Source organism: Halichoerus grypus, chromosome 14 (assembly GCF_964656455.1).
Source record: "Halichoerus grypus chromosome 14, mHalGry1.hap1.1, whole genome shotgun sequence".
In the NCBI taxonomy this organism is placed as follows: domain Eukaryota; kingdom Metazoa; phylum Chordata; class Mammalia; order Carnivora; family Phocidae; genus Halichoerus; species Halichoerus grypus.
This window is the reverse complement of record NC_135725.1, coordinates 58,404,439-58,414,783: the sequence shown is the minus strand read 5'-3', so window position 1 is coordinate 58,414,783 and position 10,345 is coordinate 58,404,439. Positions and strand designations below refer to the sequence as shown.

The window sequence follows — 10,345 nt, the reverse complement described above, 5'->3', positions numbered from 1 at the left end:
TCTTTGCCCTCCAAAAGCAAACCTAGCTATCATATGATTTCTCTCACTGGAATAGTTGCTATGAGTGACACTCCAAATGCAATAGCAAGCAACAGCAAATGCAATGAAGAAGACTTGATCCTTCCAGCGTTCATCCAAATTTGGAGCAATACCCTGAGGAAGACTTTGACCAAGTCAACTGAGCCAGCCTAGTCAACAGAGATGCTGACCCTAAAAATAATGGGCATTCTCTGGACTGCTAGAGGTTGGGCTACCTAGTTATTTAGCCCAGCTGTCCTTTATAAAATTGAAGAGAGCATGAACTTTGAAGCCAATCAGATCCACCTGGTATATTATCTATTGTTGTGTAATAAATTACTCCAAAACTTAGTGTCTTAAAACAACATTTATTATCTCACAGTTTCTGTAGGTCAGGAAACTGAGTATGGCTTGATTGGATCCTCTGGTTCAGGGTTTTTTACAGACTGCTATCAAAGTGCCAGCTTGACTGCAAAAGCATCCACTTCCAAGCTCACACACATAATTGTGGGCAGGGCTCAATTCCTCCTAGACTGTTGGACTGAAAGCCCCGGTTCCTTATTGGCTATTGGCTGGTCTCAGTTCTTTGTCATTGGGCCTTTCCAACATGGCTGCTTGCTTCATCAAAGCCTGCAAGCTGAGAAGGCAATAAAGTCTGTTAGCAAAATGGAAGTCACAATCTTTTTTAACCTAATCGTGGAAGTGACATCCCTCATTTTTGCTGTATTCTATGCGTCAGGAGCAAGTCACATTCAAGGGCAGGGGATTACACAAGGACATGAATACCACCAGGTACTGCCTCACTGGGACAGCCATCCACACCTGGATTTGAGTTCTAGTTCTGATACTTTGACCTTGGGCAAGCTACATGGCCTCAATTTCCCGAAGAATAATAATAGTAACTACTTCATAAGATGGTTTTGAAGTTTAAATGAGGGACTGCGTCTAAATTACTTAGTACATACAAAAATGCCCAATACATGTTTGTTGTTACTTAGATTGTGGACATGAAGGGAGGAATGTGACTGGGAAGTAAAGGGAAGGTAAGCAGAGCAAGAGTCTAAAGGTTGTGATGTAAACTCAGAAGCATCCCAGTTTCCCAGTTAAAAGTTCAGAGGAAGGGCGCCTGGTTGGCTCAGCCAGTTAAGCATCTGCCTTTGTCTCAGGTCATGATCCTGGGGTCCTGGGATGGAGCCCCACATCGGGCTCCCGACTCAGTGAGGAGCCTGCTTCTCCCTCTCCCTCTGCCTCTCCCCCTGCTCCTGCTTTCTGTCTCAAATAAATAAAATCTTAAAAAAAAAAAAAAGTTTAGAGGAAAAACGCAATGATGTCTTCTGCCCTCTAGGCACTTGACCGGCACCAGTTATACTCATTAGCAAGATAAATGTATCTTCAGAAGCAACTCAAACCGGGATAGAAAACCAATCATCCATGCCCCACAGTCTTCATTAGTTTTTCCAGTACAATACTTGAAAGTTCTTCATCATTTGAATGGAATTCATATTTAAGATTTAGCTGGCGGGTAGCTGAGAGCTAGGATTCTGAAATCCAGGAAATAAGAAGGAAGGTGGGAGGGATCAAGGAAAGTAGGTAGTGAAGAGAACCCAAGAATCTCAAGAGGTTAAGACCAAAATACCTAGGTTTAGCTCTGTTGCTGCCTTTTTTGGGAGCCCTCGGGTAAGAAAGAAGGGGTCCAGGTTAGAACCCTGATGCAGGGGAACCCTCTACCAACTTTATGACTATCTGTGAGCCATGCTCCAGGGCCATTAAAAATTTACTCTTCCTGCAAGTTCCCTGTCTCTTGGGAAATATCTCCCAATTCCTAAAGAGAAATTTAGTATAAATAACTAATTAACAAATATTTATTAAATATCTTTTATGTCAGTCTTAATGAGAGGATGCAAAAGTAAACAAAGCACAGTTAATATCCGTAAAAAGTATACAAGTTGATAGGAAAGATCTGTGAAAGAACGAGGAACTAAACTAGGGCAGTGAAATATGGAACTGAAGGGGAAGAAAAAGGACAATCCCTTTAACACTTCTCAGTGTTAAGGAACTAATGTGATAGAACTTGGCACACAATGACTATGAATATAGTAGAGAATAAGAATATCCTTTCTTTATAGCAAACCACTGGAGGGAGAGAGAGTTTTAAAGTCAGGTTGACTGAAAGGATGATGCTACAGTTTACTGATAGGAAACCAAGGATGCATAGGTTTGGGGAGAAAGATGTTTCCTTTTGGACATATACATTAAATTTGAGATTGTCAGGTATATTCTTGCATATGTACCCATTAGACAGATGATGTGGACTTGAACCCTAAGAAAGCAGTCCAAGCTAGAGCTAGAGCTTCCGATCAATAAAGATATAACTATTTTAATCACCATTTTTTTAATAAGAAAATTAAGCAAAACTAGAATGCAAACCCAACTGTATCTTTCACCAGAGCTCAGTTAGGCACAGTGCTATATTGCCTCTTAAGTACTGGAGGAATTCAGCAGAAACTATGGGAGGAATCAAGATAGGCTTCATGAGAGAAAAGTAGCATGTGGACGAGATGGATCTCAAAGTATGGATAGCACTGAACATGCAAATATGGGAGAAAGGGTATTTCATATACAGGGAATAAGTTGAATGAACAAATCAAGAAATGGAAACATTGAACCTGTACAGGTATTTAAGAGTAAGCTGCAAAGAGTTTAAGAGTTGGAGCCCTATGGTTGCCAGGAGACTACATAGAATCAGAAAGGAACAAAGGTCATTTATAGAGCACACCTACTTTTTTTTTTTTAACTGAATACACAACCTTTTCTTTTTCTTCAAATTTGGAGTTTTTTAATTATACAAAGATGAGAAGTCAAGTTTTGTAACCTAAAAATATTTACTTATTAAAACTATATTAATACTTTCATAAACTATACAAAATGATGCAGGAAAAAGAGCCCAAAAAGAAATGGTCAGAGAGGGAAAACAAGAAAATAAGCAAACCACCTGTATATTGTTCCATTATAGATCTTATCTTATTGAAAAGTAATTGCATATCTATCCTTTCTTTAGACTCAGAGCTCCTCAACAAAAAAGGACCTGTTTTCTATATCGTTATCCCTAACACATAACACAACATCTGGTAATAGTGCCCAAAAAAGATTTGTTGACTAATTGAATACATGAACAAATTAATGAATGAGACTGTTTTAAGGCTTGGTTATTGTCAAAGATAACCAAAACTGGATATTAGTCAAAGTGATTAGGACAGATTTTAATCAGCAATATACTATTGCAATAGGGAAAATAGTCTAGCACAAACTGAACTCATCTTCAATTTGTTTTTGTTTTTTTTTAAGATTTTATTTATTTGGCAGAGAGAGAGCAGGAGAGCACGAGCAGTGGGAGCAGCAGAGGGAGAGGGAAAAGCAGACCCCTTGTCAAGCAGGGAGCCCGATGCGGGGCTCAATCCCAGGACCATGGGATCATGACCTGAGCTGAAGGCAGTTGCTTAACCAACTGAACACCCAGGCGCCCCTCATCTTCAATTTGTACAGTGGTGACTGGATGTTTTTAAGGGAGAATTAAGGAATAGGGTGGAGATTCATGAGAAGGAGCTCAGAAGAGTCAGAGAAGTTACAAATTCCAAAGCAGCAAACCTAGAGTAGAAAAGTTACTCCCCGTGCTTAAAATCCATGGCTTAGCCTGGCATACTTGGGGTTGGTTTTTTTTGTTTTGTTTTGTTTTTTGCTTTTTTAAAGATTTTATTTTTAAATAATCTCTACACCCAACATGGGGCTCAAACTCATGACCCCAAGATCAAGAGTCATATGCTCCACTGACTGAGCCAGCCAGGTGTCCCTAGCCTGGTATATTTGGAACTTAGTAAATACTGCCAAATGAATAAAATTCCACTGTAGAGATATACTCCATGAAAATAATTCAAATAAATGGGGGAAAACCTGTGCCAAAAGATATTTGTACAGGATTATCTAAGTAGTAAAATCTGAAAATCAGAATGCCAAACAATTCAATGAATTCCCATAAATCAATTTATTCATTCCTATCAAGTATTTACTTAATATCTACTTATGATTAACGCTGTAATCTTATACAAATGGATAAGTATCAGAGAAGGAGGCCATACAAGAAGATATAGGTGTTAATGCATTCAAGAAAAATTTATTGAGGGGCGCCTGGGTGGCTCAGTTGGTTAAGCTACTGCCTTCAGCTCAGGTCATGATCCTGGAGTCCCCAGATGAGTCCCACATCAGGCTCCCTGCTCAGCAGGAAGTCTGCTTCTCCCTCTTCCCTCCCCCCTCTCATGTGCTCTCTCTCATTCTCTCTCGTTCTCTCCCTCTCTCAAATAAATAAATAAAATCTTAAAAAAAAAAGAAAAATTTATTGAGCATCTACCAAGTACTACACATCATGCTACAGATACAAAGAGGAATAAGACATTCCTTCAAAAAACGCACAGTCTGGGGATAAACAGACTGTGAAAAGTGCTATGGTCATGGTTAGGAGGAAGAAGTGGGTTGTTTGCATATATACCTGGAGGTTTCAGAATTATTTAAATACTTAATAAGTGGGGGGGGGGCATGGTTAACTTAGCAAATATATAAACTTCATGAGGGAAGGGACATATGTTTCTCACTATTGGAAAAAATTATCCAACACTTGAAAATAAGCAAAAGAAAAAAAAAATTAAAAAAAAAATAATAAAAAAAAAAAAAGAAGAAAATAAGCAAAAGAAATTACTGGGTGTTATTGCAGTTTTAGTACCGGGCACTGTCTAGAGCAGAGACCAGCAAACTTCTTCTGTAAAGGACCATTCAGTAAATACTTAGGTTTTAGGCCAAAAAAAGCAAAATTGAGGTTGTTGTATAGGTACTTCTACAACAAGAGAGAAAACAAATTTCCACAATTCTTTAATTAGTAACATTCAAAATAAACCAATAGTAATTTAATACAAGTTTTTGGTGCAATAGGTCTATTAATGAGAAGGATGAAATTCTTTGGGGGAATATGCATTTTGCTTAGTTGGGGTTTAATTATTATTATAATCAATTGCAAATGTTCAACTACTAATGTTGATCTGTAATGAGATTTTATGAATCTCATCTGTCTTTTCTCACAGATAACTACTGTTAAATACTGCTATCAGTCCATGAGCATGTGATTCAATTGAACATATTCATTGCTTGGAAAGCATTTATAGAATTCTATTAGATTCTCCTCTTGATATTTGCTTAATTTTTTAAATGAAATTTTTATTTTTTAATTTTTTTTATTATTTTTTAAAGATTTTATTTATTTATTTGACAGAGAGAGACACAGCGAGAGAGGGAACACAAGCAGGGGGAGCGGGAGAGGGAGAAGCAGACTCCCCGCGGAGCAGGGAGCCCGATGTGGGGCTCGATCCCGGGACCCTGGGATCATGACCTGAGCCGAAGGCAGACGCTTAATGACTGAGCCACCCAGGCACCCCATGAAATTTTTATTTTTAAAGTAATCGCGGGGTGCCTGGGTGACTCAGTCAGTTAAGTGTCTGCCTTTGGGTCAGATGAAGGCCCAGGATCCTGGGACTGAGTCCGTGCTCAGCAGAGAGACTGCTTCTCCCTCTCCCTCTGCCTGCTGTTCCCCCTGTTTGTTTGTGCTCTCTCTGTCAAATAAACACATAAAATCTTTTTTAAAATCTCTTAAAAATAATAAATAATAAATAATCTCTATGCCCAATGTGGGGCTCAAACTCACAACTCTGAGATCAAGAGACACATGCTCTACCAGCCAGGCGCCCCTGCCCAATTTTTGCTCAAAACATCATAATAAAACATTACCAATACTAAGTCATCAAATTGCTGTGTAGTGGGGCAAGATATTCAGCTTCTATTTCTCACAAAACAAAAACCAAAAAACAAAACAAAAAAGCCATAGAACTGATGATGGTTGTGTTTGAGAGCAAATGAAGTCAACTCTTGACACTAGTAGTTTAATAACACATGATAAATTCACATATTTTCTACAAAGTACTTTCTGCAGTGAATAATCATACACTTTTTTAAAAGATTTATTTATTCGAGTGAGCACGTGCGCACACACACACGCCCACACAAGCATGGGGGTAGGGGCAGAGGGATAGAGTCTTCAAGCAGACTCCCCACTGAGCATGGAGCCCAATGTGGCTGGATTTCACTACCCATAGATCATGGCCTGAGCCGAAACCAAGAGTCCGATGCTCAACCAAGCCACCCAGGCACCCCATGAATAACTGTACACTTTAAATACATTACATTTTCACAAGGCTTATAAATTTGTTGAAATAAGCCTTTTTTCTGCTCCACATATATTTTTGCCACCATCAGTTGTGACACAGTTTAGCATATTCCACTTCAGTTTGTGCTGAATTAGTGTTTTCTCAACTTCCTTGAAAACATTTTTACCTGTAATTGTTTCATGCAAACTATTCATCGAGGCTAATTCTTCAGTCACTTCAAATTCAGCATTGACTTCTCAAAAAAACAAAAACTAAACAGTATTGTCAACTGTGGACTCATCAGGAGCTAAGGAAAACTACTTAAAATAACTTGCTTTGGTTTTTTTGTTTTGTTAATCTCTACGCCCAACATGGGGCTTGAACTCACAACTCTGAGATCAAGAGTCATGTGCTGGGACGCCTGGGTGGCTCAGTCAGTTAAGCATCTGCCTTCGGCTCAGGTCATGATCCCAGGGTCCTGGGATCAAATCCCGCACCCTCCTCGCTCAGTGGGGAGTCTGCTTGTCCCTCTCCCCCTGCCATTCCCCCCTGCTCGTGCTCAGGCTCTCTCTCTCAAATCAATAAATAAATAAAATCTTAAAAAAAAAAAAAAGAGTCATGTGCTCTTCCAACTGAGCCAGGCAGGTGCCCCTAAAAATAAAATCTTTACGGAAAAAAAGACATTCTTGGGGCGCCTGGGTGGCTCAGGCATTAAGTGTCTGCCTTCGGCTCAGGTCATGATCCCAGGGTCCTGGGATCAAGCCCTGCATCGGGCTCCCTGCTCCGCGCGAAGCCTGCTTCTCCCTCTCCCACTCCCCTGCTTGTGTTCCCTTTCTCTCTGTGTCTCTCTCTGTCAAATAAATAAATAAAATCTTAAAAAAAAAAAAAAGACATTCTTAAATTTTAAATTCTTAAATCTACCAAAAGTAGACTACAATGCATGATCACATAAAATGAATTTCACTTCTAAACATCACAAACAATAGAATACAAAAAGTCCAAAGATGGATATTATAGGAAATGTACAAAAGATATTTGCTTAAAAAATAACAAAAAAGTTTTTAAATTGATTTCTCCCCTAAAGTCCAAATAATTGTGGTCTAGGTAACCATCAGAGTAAAGGCTTTATATGCTCCTTCCTTTGATAAGAATAAGTTTATGCAGGGATGCCTGGGTGGTTCAGTCAGTCAAGCATCTGACTCTTGATTTTGTCTCAGGTCATGATCTCAGGGTCCTGAGATGGAGCCCTGTGTCAGGCTCTGTGCTGGGTGTGGAGCCTGCTGAAGATTCTCCCTCTCCCCCTGCCCCTTTATTCCCACCCCCCCATCCCTGCACTCTCTCTCTTTCTAAAAAAAAAATTCATGCAGAACTGTATATCCAAGTGTGTGTGCAAGACACACTCAGATGCATCACAAATACAAGCACATATACACACAGGGACAGACACACAGCTGAGTTTTCATTGTTCTAGGCACTTCGTATTTACCTTAAGTCTGCCATCTTCCCATTACATTTAATGAATTTCTTCTTTGGAGGCAAGACATTTTCTTCAAAGTAGCCTAGTTGACAACATTCTCTGCTGGGAAGTATCGGGCCACCACGAAGGAAGACCCCTCACTTGCAGGTGCCTTCCCCACTCCCATCTTCTTTGTATTCTTCCACACCATGGCTGTGAAGTGTCCTGGAGATGAAATCAGGCTGCTGGAAGTTGTAGTTCTTGATTTCACTGTACCATCTATCAGCCATCTCCTTTCCTGTCTGATCACAGGAGGCGCATGCCAGGTTCTCTCCAAACTGGCCATGACTGGACTCTGGGCTGGGTTTAAGCATCCTTGTGCTGGCCAGGACTTCTGAATAATGCTGAGCCTCCTGGTTGGTTTTCTTGCAGAGCTTCAGTGCAGGGGGACACCATACTGGTTCTGGCACTTGTTGCGGGTCTTCAGGACCCCATTATTAAACTGTTTGGAAGCTGACTTGCCCATGGCCCACTGAGTGCTCTCCCCAGCTCCCACTGCTGCTGTGCTGTGCTCTCTTGCCTGGTCCTAGGTTGCTGGAGATCAATTCCTATCTTTATGAACCTGGACAGATGGGCAAATCCAGGTAACTAGAGGAAGTCAACCCTACTGGCAAAAAGAGAATAGTTAGTATTTCCAAGAGCCAAAATACACACAGGGCCAGGAAAATGAGTAGAGGTTTGGGAGTTGGGGGGTTAGTCAGGGATGTGGTAGAGAAAAGTAACTCAGAACTAACAAAAAGCACTGCCCAGTGGTCAAGACACCATGAAAAGCTCTATGGCACAGACCAAGGCCTGCCCACATCCCCAACACATATACACACAAGATCTAGGGTCCCCTTGCTCCTTAATCTACTGTTACTGAGGCTCATTTTCCTCCTCAAATTAGTTAATATAGACATAAAGTAGAGCCCCAAGTCTCTGTGTATAGCCCATTTTTTCCTTCACAAACCCTAACCTTGCTCACAGATATTTGCTATATATATATATATATATATATATATATATATATATATATATATATCAATAGATTCCAGATCTGTATCTTTAGTTCAGACTGTTCTCATCAGCTTCAGACCCATATGTCCAATAACCTGCTACATTTCTCTACCTGAAGACTATTCTGGTACCTCAAACTCAACATGTAAGAAGTTAAAACCATTGAAATATGTTAAAATATATATTCAACTTGTTGACCCACAAATTCCTCTTGGCAAAATAAAATCTCCCTCAATGTTTTGTTTTAAAAGATCAGTTTGCTGGGGCGCCTGGGTGGCTCAGTTGTTAAGCATCTGCCTTTGGTTCAGGTCGTGATCCCAGGGTCCTGGGATTGAGCCCCGCATCTGGCTCCCTGCTCCGCAGGAAGCCTGCTTTTCCTTCTCCCACTCCCCCTGTGTTCCCTCTCTTGCTGTGTCTCTCTCTGTCAAATAAATAAATAAATAAATAAATAAATAAATAAATAAATAAAACCTTTAAAAATTAAAAATAAAAATAAAAGATCAGTGTGCTTAGAGTCACCAAATTATAATTTTTCCTGTGGGCCTAAAGTGAAAAGATTCCCATGAAGTCCTACAACCTCTCTATTAAATAAAGGAAAGTTACGGGCGCCTGGGTGGCTCAGTTGGTTAAGCAACTGCCTTCGGCTCAGGTCATGATCCTGGAGTCCCGGGATCGAGTCCCGCATCGGGCTCCCTGCTCGGCAGGGAGTCTGCTTCTCCCTCTGACCCTCCTCCCTCTCATGCTCTCTGTCTCTCATTCTCTCTCTCTCAAATAAATAAATAAAATCTTTAAAAAAATAAATAAATAAATAAATAAATAAATAAAGGAAAGTTAACACTTATTTATAACAGCAAAAAACTAGAAACAATCTAAATGTCTTGTCTATAGATTTAACACAATGCTAATGAAAATCCTAGTAGGTAGGTTTGTACGTGTGTGTGAGTGTATGAAAAGTGATAAGCTGATCTTAAATTTTATATAGAGGGCGCCAGGGGCTCAGTCTATAAAGCATATAGCTCTTGATCTCAGTCTCATGACTTTGGCCCTACACTGGGTGTAGAGTTTCCTGAAAAAAATTTTTATATGGAAATGGAACGGCCAAGAATAGTTAATATAATCTTACAACCTTAAAGTTCAAGGACATGGACTACCAGATATCAAAATTTATTACAAAATTATAGCAATGAAGAACACTTGTGATGAGCACTTGTTTTAAGAAAAACAGTGGGGGTAAAGATTGTTTTGTTGACAAAAATCATCCACAACTTGGAAATGCTGCAAAGAAAAGGCAATAGGGCTAGCCAAAGATGAACTATCAAGGCAATATACTTGTACTTAACTCATTCTCTATTTATTATTGATTAAAGACTAAAACTCTGTGAAGTCATGTGTTAACTTATAGATTTTTGTCTGGTAATGATATAAAGGATTTCTGATTAGTAGAAAAGGCTATGGGGCACCTGGCTGGCTCAGTCAGAAGAGCATGCAACTCTTGATCTCGGGGTCCATCGTGAGTTTGAGCCCTATGCTGGGTGTCGAGAGTACTGAAATAAACAAAGAAACTTAAAAAAAA

The 10,345-nt window shown here is 39.8% G+C and overlaps 1 pseudogene across 1 annotated transcript in view; it reads right to left on the bottom strand.

Moving 5' to 3' along the window:
- Positions 1-377: 377 nt before the first annotated feature.
- Positions 378-10,345, bottom strand: part of LOC118528694 (Golgi-associated plant pathogenesis-related protein 1 pseudogene) — a 16,168-nt pseudogene continuing 6,200 nt past the window's right edge. The window contains exons 2-3 of the transcript XR_013443743.1: positions 7,747-8,380; positions 378-655 (exon numbers count right to left, since the gene is read on the bottom strand). The product of XR_013443743.1 is annotated as a Golgi-associated plant pathogenesis-related protein 1 pseudogene (transcript). The remainder of the gene's footprint in view (positions 656-7,746; positions 8,381-10,345) is intronic.